The following is a 10,423-nucleotide window of genomic DNA, read 5'->3' on the forward strand; positions in this document are numbered from 1 at the left end:
CTCTCCGGTACAGAGGTCGTCCCTTCTGTACGCTCCTCTGTCTAACCATCTTTTCCCTTCTCAGTTAGTGAGAGACATTTCTCACTCACTTACTGAGAAGGCAACACAAGATCTGCTGGTACAGTCAACCAAAAGGCCGAGGACAGCTGTTCCTGCCACGAAGAAGGAGACACGGAACCCAAAGCCGCCCTTTTGAGGGAGTTCGTCTTCTCGGTCCTCCTTTAAGAAGAGAGGAGCGGAAAGAAGAGGTAGGTCTTCTGCTTTTAGACCTACCAAGAAAAGCAAATGAACCTCAAGTCCTCCAAACACCAGTAGGCGCCAGACTTCTGAACTTTGCAGAAGAATGGGCGTCGAGAGGGGCAGACAACTGGTCCCTCTCAATAGTGAGGAGAGGATATCTCATCCCCTTCAGAGACAGGCCTCCCTTGACGTCTACTCCAAGGGAACTGTCGGCGAAGTACACGGACCCTGTCAAGAGGAAGACCCTTCTTCAACTAGTAGAACAAATGTTGGACAAGGAGGCCATAGAATTAGTACAGGATCCACACTCTCAGGGCTTTTACAATCGACTGTTCCTCGTACCAAAAGCCTCGGGAGGGTGGAGACCTGTCCTGGATGTGAGCGCACTGAACCAATTCGTAGAGAAACAGAAGTTCTCTATGGAAACCTCCAACTCGGTTCTGGCGGCTCTGCGTCCAGGAGATTGGATGGCCTCCTTGGATCTACAAGACGCATATTTTCACGTCCCTCTGCATCCGTCATCGAGGAAATATCTACGTTTCATGATGCAGGGAAGGGTCTTTCAATTCAGGGCTATGTGCTTCGGCCTGTCTATGGCTCCTCAAGTGTTCACCAGCCTGATGAGGAACGTAGCACGATGGCTTCATCTGGAGGGGGTGAACATATCCCTCTATCTGGACGACTGGCTAATAAGGGCCAAATCAAAACAACAATGTTTGGAGGACTTGGAAACGACTTTGAATCTCGTTCGCTCACTCAGACTGCTCGTGAACCTCGAGAAGTCGCAGATGATCCCCAGCCAGGACATTGTCTATCTGGGGACTCAGATGGATTCTCGGGGTTTTCGAGCATTTACATCGCAAGACAGAATTGCTCGAGGCTTGGAGAAAGTCTCAACCTTCTTAGGGAAAGAACGAAGCTCAGCAAGGGAATGGTTAAGTCTTCTGGGCACCCTTTCGTCGCTGGAGCAGTTCGTTTCCCTAGGGAGGCTCAATCTGAGACCTCTGCAGTTTTACCTGCAAAGAATGTGGGACAGAAAGAAAGGGGAACTTTCGGATCAGTTTCCCATTCTACAAGAAATAAAATCTCACCTGAGGTGATGGTTAACCCCGCTTCAAAAGAACGAAGGTATATCCCTTGCGATTCGGAACCCTCTCCTAGTGTTGTTTTCCTACGCCTCGGAAACGGGATGGGGAGCAACACTAGGAAAGAAGGAAGTGTCAGGAACCTGGACAGGAGAACAGGTGTCCTGGCATATAAATGTAAAGGAACTTATGGCAGTTCATCTAGCCTTGAAGAACTTCGAGTCGGAGGTCAGAGGTGTGGTAGTCCAGGTAAATTCGGACAATACCACGGCTCTGGCTTACATCCGAAAACGTGGGGGGACTCACTCGCTCACACTATACAAGATAGCGAGAGACCTCTTGATATGGGCAGAGGAACGAGGCATTGTACTGTTGACGAGGTTTGTACAAGGAACCAAAAATGTCAGAGCAGACAGACTCAGCAGGAAGAACCAAGTCCTTCCAACAGAGTGGACCCTCCACTCCGAAGTCTGCCGAAAGCTCTGGTCCCTCTGGGGGAAGCCTCAGATAGACCTGTTCGCCACGTTCCTCTCCAGAAGGATGGAAAACTTTTGCTCCATAGTCGAAGATCCCAGAGCAATAGAAATAGATGCCCTTCTCATGGACTGGTCGGGCATAGATGCCTACGCTTTTCCCCCATTCAAGATTCTGGGGGAAGTGTTAAGGAAGTTCCGTTCCTCGGAGGCGACGAAACTGACACTCATCGCCCCATATTGGCCCGCTCGAGACTGGTTCATAGAGGTACTGGAATGGACGGTGGACTTCCCCAGATCTCTTCCCATGAGGACAGATCTGCTCAAACAACCCCACTTCGAGAGGTATCACGGAAACATCCACGCTCTCTCCCTGACTGCCTTTCGACTATCGAAAGACTTGTCAGAGCGAGAGGCTTTTCTCGAAAAGCTGCAAGCGCAATTGCCAGAGCCCGCAGATCCTCTACTCTGCGGGTCTATCAATTGAAGTGGGAAGTCTTCCGTAGATGGTGTAGGTCGAAGAAGCTGTCCTCTTCCAATACCTCTGTGACCGAAATTGCTGATTTCCTTTTCTTCCTTAGAGAGGAATCATGCTTAGCTGTTTCAACCATAAAAGGTTATAGGAGCATGCTCTCAGCTGTATTTAGAAACAGGGGCCTCAACATAGAGGACAACAAGGATCTCCATGATTTGATACGATCCTTTGGTACTACAAAGTCTAAGTCCTCTATCACACCAAGTTGGAATCTGGATGTGGTCCTCCAGTTTCTCTCTTCGAATACTTTCGAACCACCGAATAAGGCATCCTTTAGAGACCTCTCGAGAAAGTGCATTTTTCTCTTGGCCCTCGCGACTGCCAAGAGGGTCAGTGAGATACATACATTAGACTCTCGGGTAGGTTTTAGAGGAGATTCTGCTGTTGTCTCTTTCCAACCTCTGTTTCTGGCCAAGAATGAGAACCCTTCTAAACCTTGGCCCAGAAGTTTTGAAATCAAGGGCCTCTCTCCCCTTGTGGGTAGAGAAGCAGAAAGGTCTTTCTGTCCGGTCAGAGCACTGAAGTTCTATCTGAAGAGAAAGAGTCAACTCCAGGGTTGTGATCATAGCCTATGGTGCGCGGTAAGGAACCTGAAGAGGCAAATGTCGAAGAACGCATTAGTATTCTTCGTGAGAAATGTGATAACGGAGGCTCACATGAAATGCCAGGAGAAAGCATTTAAGCTGCTTAGGGTTAGAGCACACGAAGTCCGTGCAATTGCAACTTCCCTAGCCTTTAATAGAAATATGTCAATGAAAGATATATTAGCAGCAACATATTGGAGATGCAACTCGGTATTTGCCTCCCACTACTTAAAAGACGTCAGAGTGACTTATGAAAAGTGCTTTTCTCTTGGACCTTATGTATCAGCGGATACCGTGCTGGGACAGGGAGCTGGTACTGATCCTTAAATAATATTGTTTTTAACTAAAAAATTGTTTGGTTTTGAGTTTTTTATGGTCGTTTGAAAGGATGTTGGGGGATAACTCCTTTCAATCGTAGTACTAACCCCGGTATTAGGATCAGGTGATCGGGATCGGTGTTATGATCCTTGATGATGCCATATGGCAAGGTGTTTTGTCATGTAATTGGATAGGACCCCATTGACAAAGATCCTTAGGTTCTGTCGAGTAAGTGGATAAGACCCCATCGACAGACCATCAAGAACTCTTAGCATGAGGTCACTACCTCGCTGAGGCTCTTGAGGCGATGTAAGCTCCTAGGCAGTAGCCATGAAGTCTTTCGCCGACACAGGTAGGAACCAAGGTTTCTTATATTTTTGTTACCTACAACGTATGTTGTTTTCCTGTTTATTCAGTAATTAGCTGTCTCTTACCCTCCGCCAAAGGTGCCAATCAGCTAAGTATATATCTGCCAGGGAAGTTGAATGTATAAAAATGATATTGTCATGATACAATAAAGTTTTTATACATACTTACCTGGCAGATATATACAATTAAATGGCCCACCCAGCCTCCCCTCAGGAGACAGGTGGAAGAGAAAATCTGGTTTAGAAAATGGGAATGGTTCCTATTCCTGCCACCCAGCGGCAGTGGCGGTAGATCACCTGACCTACCTGTAGCGTGTGCCGCGAAATTCGAATTTCTGTCGGGGACGACGGAGTCTATAGCTAAGTATATATCTGCCAGGTAAGTATGTATAAAACTTTATTGTATCATGACAATATCATATTAAAATTGAAACATTTTGGTGAGGCCAAAACCTGTTTATTACTTGCCTCACCATACTGAACGCTGGAAAGGCATAAAGTTCTTTGTTTAACCATGTTAAAGGATCCGGGACTGGTGAACAGAACAACAGGAGATGATGGTTTCTGGAAAAAGCAAAAAGATCCAGTAGGTACTGGTTTTGCCCACAGTTTCCAGAGGTCTAAGCAACCAGAGGGTCGAGGGTCCACTCCATAGGGAGAACCTGTTTCTGGCGGCTCAGTTCGTCAGCCAGAACACTGAACCTCCTTAGAGTAAAATGAGTCAGTACTCGGGTGTTGTTCCAGTCCATGCAGAGGAGGTGGTCTCTCGCTGCTTTGTAATTGGAAAAAGAGTGAGTTCCCCCTTGCGTTTTAATGTAGGAAAGGACAGTTGTGCTGTCTGAGTGAACTGCCACTCTGTCTTGTTGCTCAATTCCAATGCAAAGGATAGAAGACCCAATTAGTAGTGTTATCATTTAACTGAGGTCAGCTTCACACCCCTTCAACTACACCATTCACTAATCCATTCCATCAAGACTGAGACTAAGGGCAGCAACATTTCTCATAAGTGGAGTTTGACTACAACCACAAGTGTTGCATCATTGGCATACTGAATGATCTTTTCCAGGCTAACAACCACATTACTTCTATACATTAAAAATAACAGAATACCTAGAATGAAGTGTACGGAAATCTTGAAGTAGACCTAAAGCATATTCATGCACTCTTAAGATTCTAAAGCTTATAAGTAAGTGCCTTATGATTTACTAAATCAAAAGCAGCACTAAAATCTATTTGAATTACTCTACACTCAAAACCCTTATCAAGGTTCTCTTGCAAATGGCATGTTAAATTTGAACAAGCATCGCAGGTACCTAAATGCTTCATATACAGTATGCAACTTTGGAGAGCACTAGAATAGAAATTAGCCTATAGTAATTACTGCAGTTAGTAAATACACCACTCTTTGCAACAGGCACTGTATTACTAAGCTTGGGAGACAAAACACTAGAAACCTTTTAAAAAAACTAGAAACCTTTTCAAAAAACAAAGATAAGAAACTAGTGGTGGGCAGAAATCAGCTCCGAAATCGATCTTGGCGAGCTTAGCGATCCTGGAGTCGACTCACATCCACAGAAAATCGACTCCACTCTGCTCCCTATTCGCCAGCTGTTCGGCGCACGTGATCATGAATTCATGACTCTTTCATCAAGATCACCGACCTGGGGTCAGCTCGCTGAATGCTCCCGCTCAGGGATCAGTCAGTGACATTTAGTGTTTATAGGAAGGAGGATATATAAAAGGGAGGAGAGTAAAAAAAAACATAATAAGGGAGTGTAAAATGAAATAGATTAATAAAGAAAAATTCTAAGGTGAATAAAAATGAGTGTAAACAATTGTAATTGAAATTAAACTTACAAACAATCTTTGAAACATACCAGAATAAATTATCATAAGTTGATGAGACAAATACAAAAGAAGGAAATAAGTATAGCATTTATAATGAACGAAAAAAAAAAACAAGGAATAGGGCATATGATTCAAGACAAACTCCTAAAACTAACCATAGGGTAAAGGCATAGATTAAAAGAATAAAGATGGGCCAGAAAAGGCCTATGTCAACCTTAAGTGGCTTAGGAAGTGCCCTAGGGGCAAGTGAAAGCTATATTGACATCACCCTGAGCGACCCAGAGAATATTTCTTTCCTCCATGACTTCCCCCAAAACCCCCATCCCTTGTTTGTTTGTCTTAGGTGCAGCTCCACCCTGGGAGTCGACTCCAGAATCGATTCTTGCAAGTCTACCCTCTCCAAGAGTCTATTTTGTCAAGTCCCAAATTAGTGATTCTTGCCCAGCCGTATAAGAAGCGACCAGGATCTTTTTCTTAACATCCCTGGAGCAAAATGCAAATTTTGTAAGAATAGGTTCAGGATGATAGGGTATCAAGGAGAGGCACATCCTTAATTGATTGCTTAGTTTCCAAAGCTCAAAGAAGCAGTTCAACCTTTGCCTTAGGACCAGTAACAAATCTGCCATCATCTTTTAGCAGTGGCGGATTGGAAGACAAGCCTGACCCAAGGACAGAAGTATCCTATTTAAGGAATCATTGAAATTTCTCTCAGCTATATGGTAAACCATATTCTGTCGAATGGCAAGACTCAACAAAAATGGTGTAATTTTCATATGAACAATTTTGTCTCCATGTGATGAATTTGGTCTGTTTGTCATGGTAAAATCATCTATATGTGTCGTCAAACATTTTTTCATGATGAAGTAAACTAAACACACATAATGAAAACACATTACTACCTTGTTAATAAGTTCCCAAGTTCCAACTGTTTGCTCCTATGGCTGTCTTTCCAAGAAGATGAAGGAAGCATACTTTTATGACTGCTTACCTTGAAATTTCTACACTTTTTTTTCCAATCGCTTCTTACTGAAACCTCTTGCTTATTGTATTTCCCCTACATGTATCCCTTTAATAGCATAAGTGCACAAAAGTAGGGGTCAGGTTTTTAATTGGGGGAAACCAACCAGTGACTAATATGCACCAGCAATGATGAAAACAGAAAACGCAATAGGAGAGGGGAAAATTGAAGCTTAATGTCTATATCACAAGAGAAACCAAGATTTGTCACCAAGTAGGGAAATAGCCCACTGTGCCAAAGTACATTGTTATGGGTGGTTATATTCATTAGCTTAAACAATGAATTTTTAGTAGCATTGCATGACTACAAATATTTCATTTTAGTACCCAGCGAGGAAATGTGCCTATTGAAGACATTTGCACATATATTACAACAAAATTCATGAGTCTGACACTTGGCTCCACTGTCTAGCCTAAGAGGTTAGACTACTCATTCTATAGTAAAACAGGACAAATTTGTTAAATACTTCCCTGTTTAACAAGTTAGCCTTTAGATTGTATCAACACTGGTTAATGATTCTTGGAAATTTTGGTGGGGGTATGACAATAATTTCCTACAAAAAGATGAACCTCATACTTTTCTGACTGTTTATTTTGTCTGATGCAATTTTTAACAATGTTGTTAAAATGGCTCATTCTTGTGGTGAAATTTTCTACAAAGCAGCCAGGAAAATATAACCTTATGTAAGTACTGTCAATGAAAAATTCTGGTAGGGGGGAAGATGAAAAACAAGAAAATTCGGCAATGGCAATTATTATACATAGATTCATACTAACTTGACCTAAAGCACAATATCTAACTTGGCATTGGGACTTTACCTCCAATAGGCTTTCCTTTAACCTTGCCAAAAAATTATGTTCATGATACCTACAAGAATACATCATAACCCAACATGAATGTTTCCTGAAAATGTGCACAAACATGACAATATGAATTTGGTAAGTTTCAACTGGCTAAAAACATTAACTAACTTTTAAAACAAAGGTGTGAATACATTACTTGAATGCCTTTGTCTTGGGTATGCATTAATCCTATAGTGATGCGACTGAAAATTACGTTAGGTAGGGTACACAGGCCACTGAAAATGTTAGCCTTTGACAACTGACAATGCCTTTTATTGTACATTAGTTGGTTACTGTTTTTTATAAGTAAAATTTTCATAAATTTCATAAAGGAAAAATGGGAAAATAATTGTTATTCAGCCACTGATAATATTTAACTTGCTGCTGATGAGGAATTCCTTGATTTAGCAATTGGTGTTGGATGGGGACCTTCAATCAACAATCTTCACCATGTATGAGCAACAAACCCTTGAAAGATTTCTCATCAGAATCTTAAATTCCTAAGAAATTCCTTGGGAGGAGCAAAAGCCGATAGGCCTATTGTAGATCTAATGCAGTATACTGATGATGGACAATCCTTTGGACAACATGTTACCTTAATGGTATTGTTAAAATATAAATATTAGTATTAATAACATTCATACAATAACTCAAATTTCCACATGGCTATGCAATGGCATAGTACTATACTCTGTTTTTTTTTCATCTGTCCATCTGCCTGTGGTGTTTTTGTATGGTAACACTGCGTCCCGGGCTTTGGATAGTTACGCTAATTGTAAGTTTTAGGTAAATAAAAGGATATCTGGGTGTACATTTGTAACTAAAAAGTGTTTTAATAATTTACTGTATGCGAATTACACCGTTAATATTCGAAATAGGATATTATTATAATCGTTGAATGTAAGCTGAATGCACTATCTCGACCGTGGCTGAATGTAACTATCTAAAGCCCGGGACGCAGTGTTACCATACAAAAACACCACAGGTGGATGGACAGATAAAAAAAAGAAAAAAAGAAACAGAGTATAGGTAGGTACTAATACAAAACTTTGGTAATATTAGCCATCGGGGGTACTAATTCTAAGCCCGCATTCCGCGGTGATTTCTTCATCAACAATGGGCCTACACCTTGAGTTCATACACATTAGCCTACACCCAATCATGACCATAGGCCTAAGAATACAGTGATTATGCATACTAATTGAATTCCATAGTAGATATTTAGCCTAGCTACTTTAATTTCTGTGTAATAACAAAAATTACCCAGGTTAAGGCTAAACAGAACACTAATTATAAAAAATCTTCGACACCGTTATTGTAGGAAGCCTCCATTATCTCAAATGAGATACTAGAGTTAGGGGCTATTTTTTATTTTGATCTGAGAAAGTATTTATTACTACGATTACAATTGCAGCTGACGAATAACTGCAATTTTGATATCACAATATTGAGTAATGTGTCCAGGTTAAAATTACCTCCGATATTTTTGCCATGAATGTTCCCACATGCACTGTGGACTGTGGTCAACTTCACTTTTGGAAATTCTTAACGGTTCACATATATACTGGAACTTCTGGAAGGTCATCTGGGAACTTCGAACTTTAGACTGTAGAACCAACATTATGAAGTTTTAGTTTGCTTTTTAGATCATTGTTGACTGTACGTATAAAATAGTTTTAGGGAATTAAGCAACAAATTCTTGAGCTAGACTTATAAACGAATACATATGATATATCTGCATATAATTGTGATTATACACATTTCGAAATGGCTTATCGACATGCAAAATGAACTTGCATGCTTACAATAAAGAAAAAAGATAGATTGCACATGTACATCACACAGGGATTGCAAAGTGCATTGTCTAATACACACGTCAGGTTTTCTGCAGAATTTCACCAGATCCAACTATATTTCGTCTTATTTTATTTATTATTTATTTTTTTTACACTCGTGGTATTTCGTCTGCTTTCTTGGGTCCACCATCCAACTATATTTCGCCTTATTTTATTTATTTTTTTTTTTTTACGCTCGTGGTATTTCGTCTGTTTTCTTGGGCCCACCACCCAACTAGATCAAGCAGCACTGCTGTTCAGTGAGAATAGGTAAAAAATCACCATCCTCTGGGACTAAGAGGAAGCAATAAGGAGTTATCGTCTTTACAAGAGAAGCAGGATTTCCCCTAGCGGAGGATCTTCAGTAATAACTGGATATGTTTTCTGCAAACTTCTAGAACTACTATGGAGAACAGGCTTATTCTGACCAGGCTAATTCAGACCATTTACTGGCCTCGATTATCGGCACCTTATCCAGGCTAATTTAGACCATTTACTGGCTCATTCGGACCTTTATCCAGGCTTATTTGGACCATCCCTACGAGGCATCCTTAGTGAGTCCTGGAATATTTTCGAGGCATCCTCAGTGAGTCCTGGAATATTTTTGTTCATTGTCTTGATAACAAGTTGTGTAACTTATACTAGATAGTTTTGTAAAAGAAGGAAGGAATTCTTCGAGAGAAAATGGAATACCATTCCACAGGTAAGCAAAGCATACCGAAATTTGTTTACTAATAATTCGGTGCCAGTCAAAATATATCTTGGATGCAGTTTGTACCCTACCTTTCTGTGTAAATGTGCCCCATGTACCATATTTATAGCATATTATTTTAGCTCAAAGCGAGTGGCGATTACAATGTTTAAACCAGGACATCATTTAATATTTAAATGCCACATAATAGAAAGCAAAAAGTATTTTGTGCGTTATTTAAAAGTATCATGAGTAAGTAGGCCTATAAAATGGTTACTGGTGTCAGCTAGTTTCGTCTTTTAAATGTTTTTGTGATGCATAAGGAAATGTATATTTTGTCAGTTATTGAATTTTTTTTTCTTTTTTTTTTTTTTTGCTGTAGATAGGCCGGTAGGAACTGTCTGCTCCATCTTTTTTCCAGTTTTAGAAGTAAAAGTAGCGTTAGAGTTGTTTAACAAAATGCATTTTATCGAAAGTGGTTTCTTAACGAAATTCCGAGACGTTGCACTTGCCGAGGATGCAGATGACGTAAACAAACTGTTGAGAAGAACTTATAAATTTAATTCAAAGTGAATTAGTTGTATTT

This window comes from Macrobrachium nipponense, chromosome 19 (genome assembly GCF_015104395.2).
Source record: "Macrobrachium nipponense isolate FS-2020 chromosome 19, ASM1510439v2, whole genome shotgun sequence".
In the NCBI taxonomy this organism is placed as follows: Eukaryota; Metazoa; Arthropoda; class Malacostraca; order Decapoda; family Palaemonidae; genus Macrobrachium; species Macrobrachium nipponense.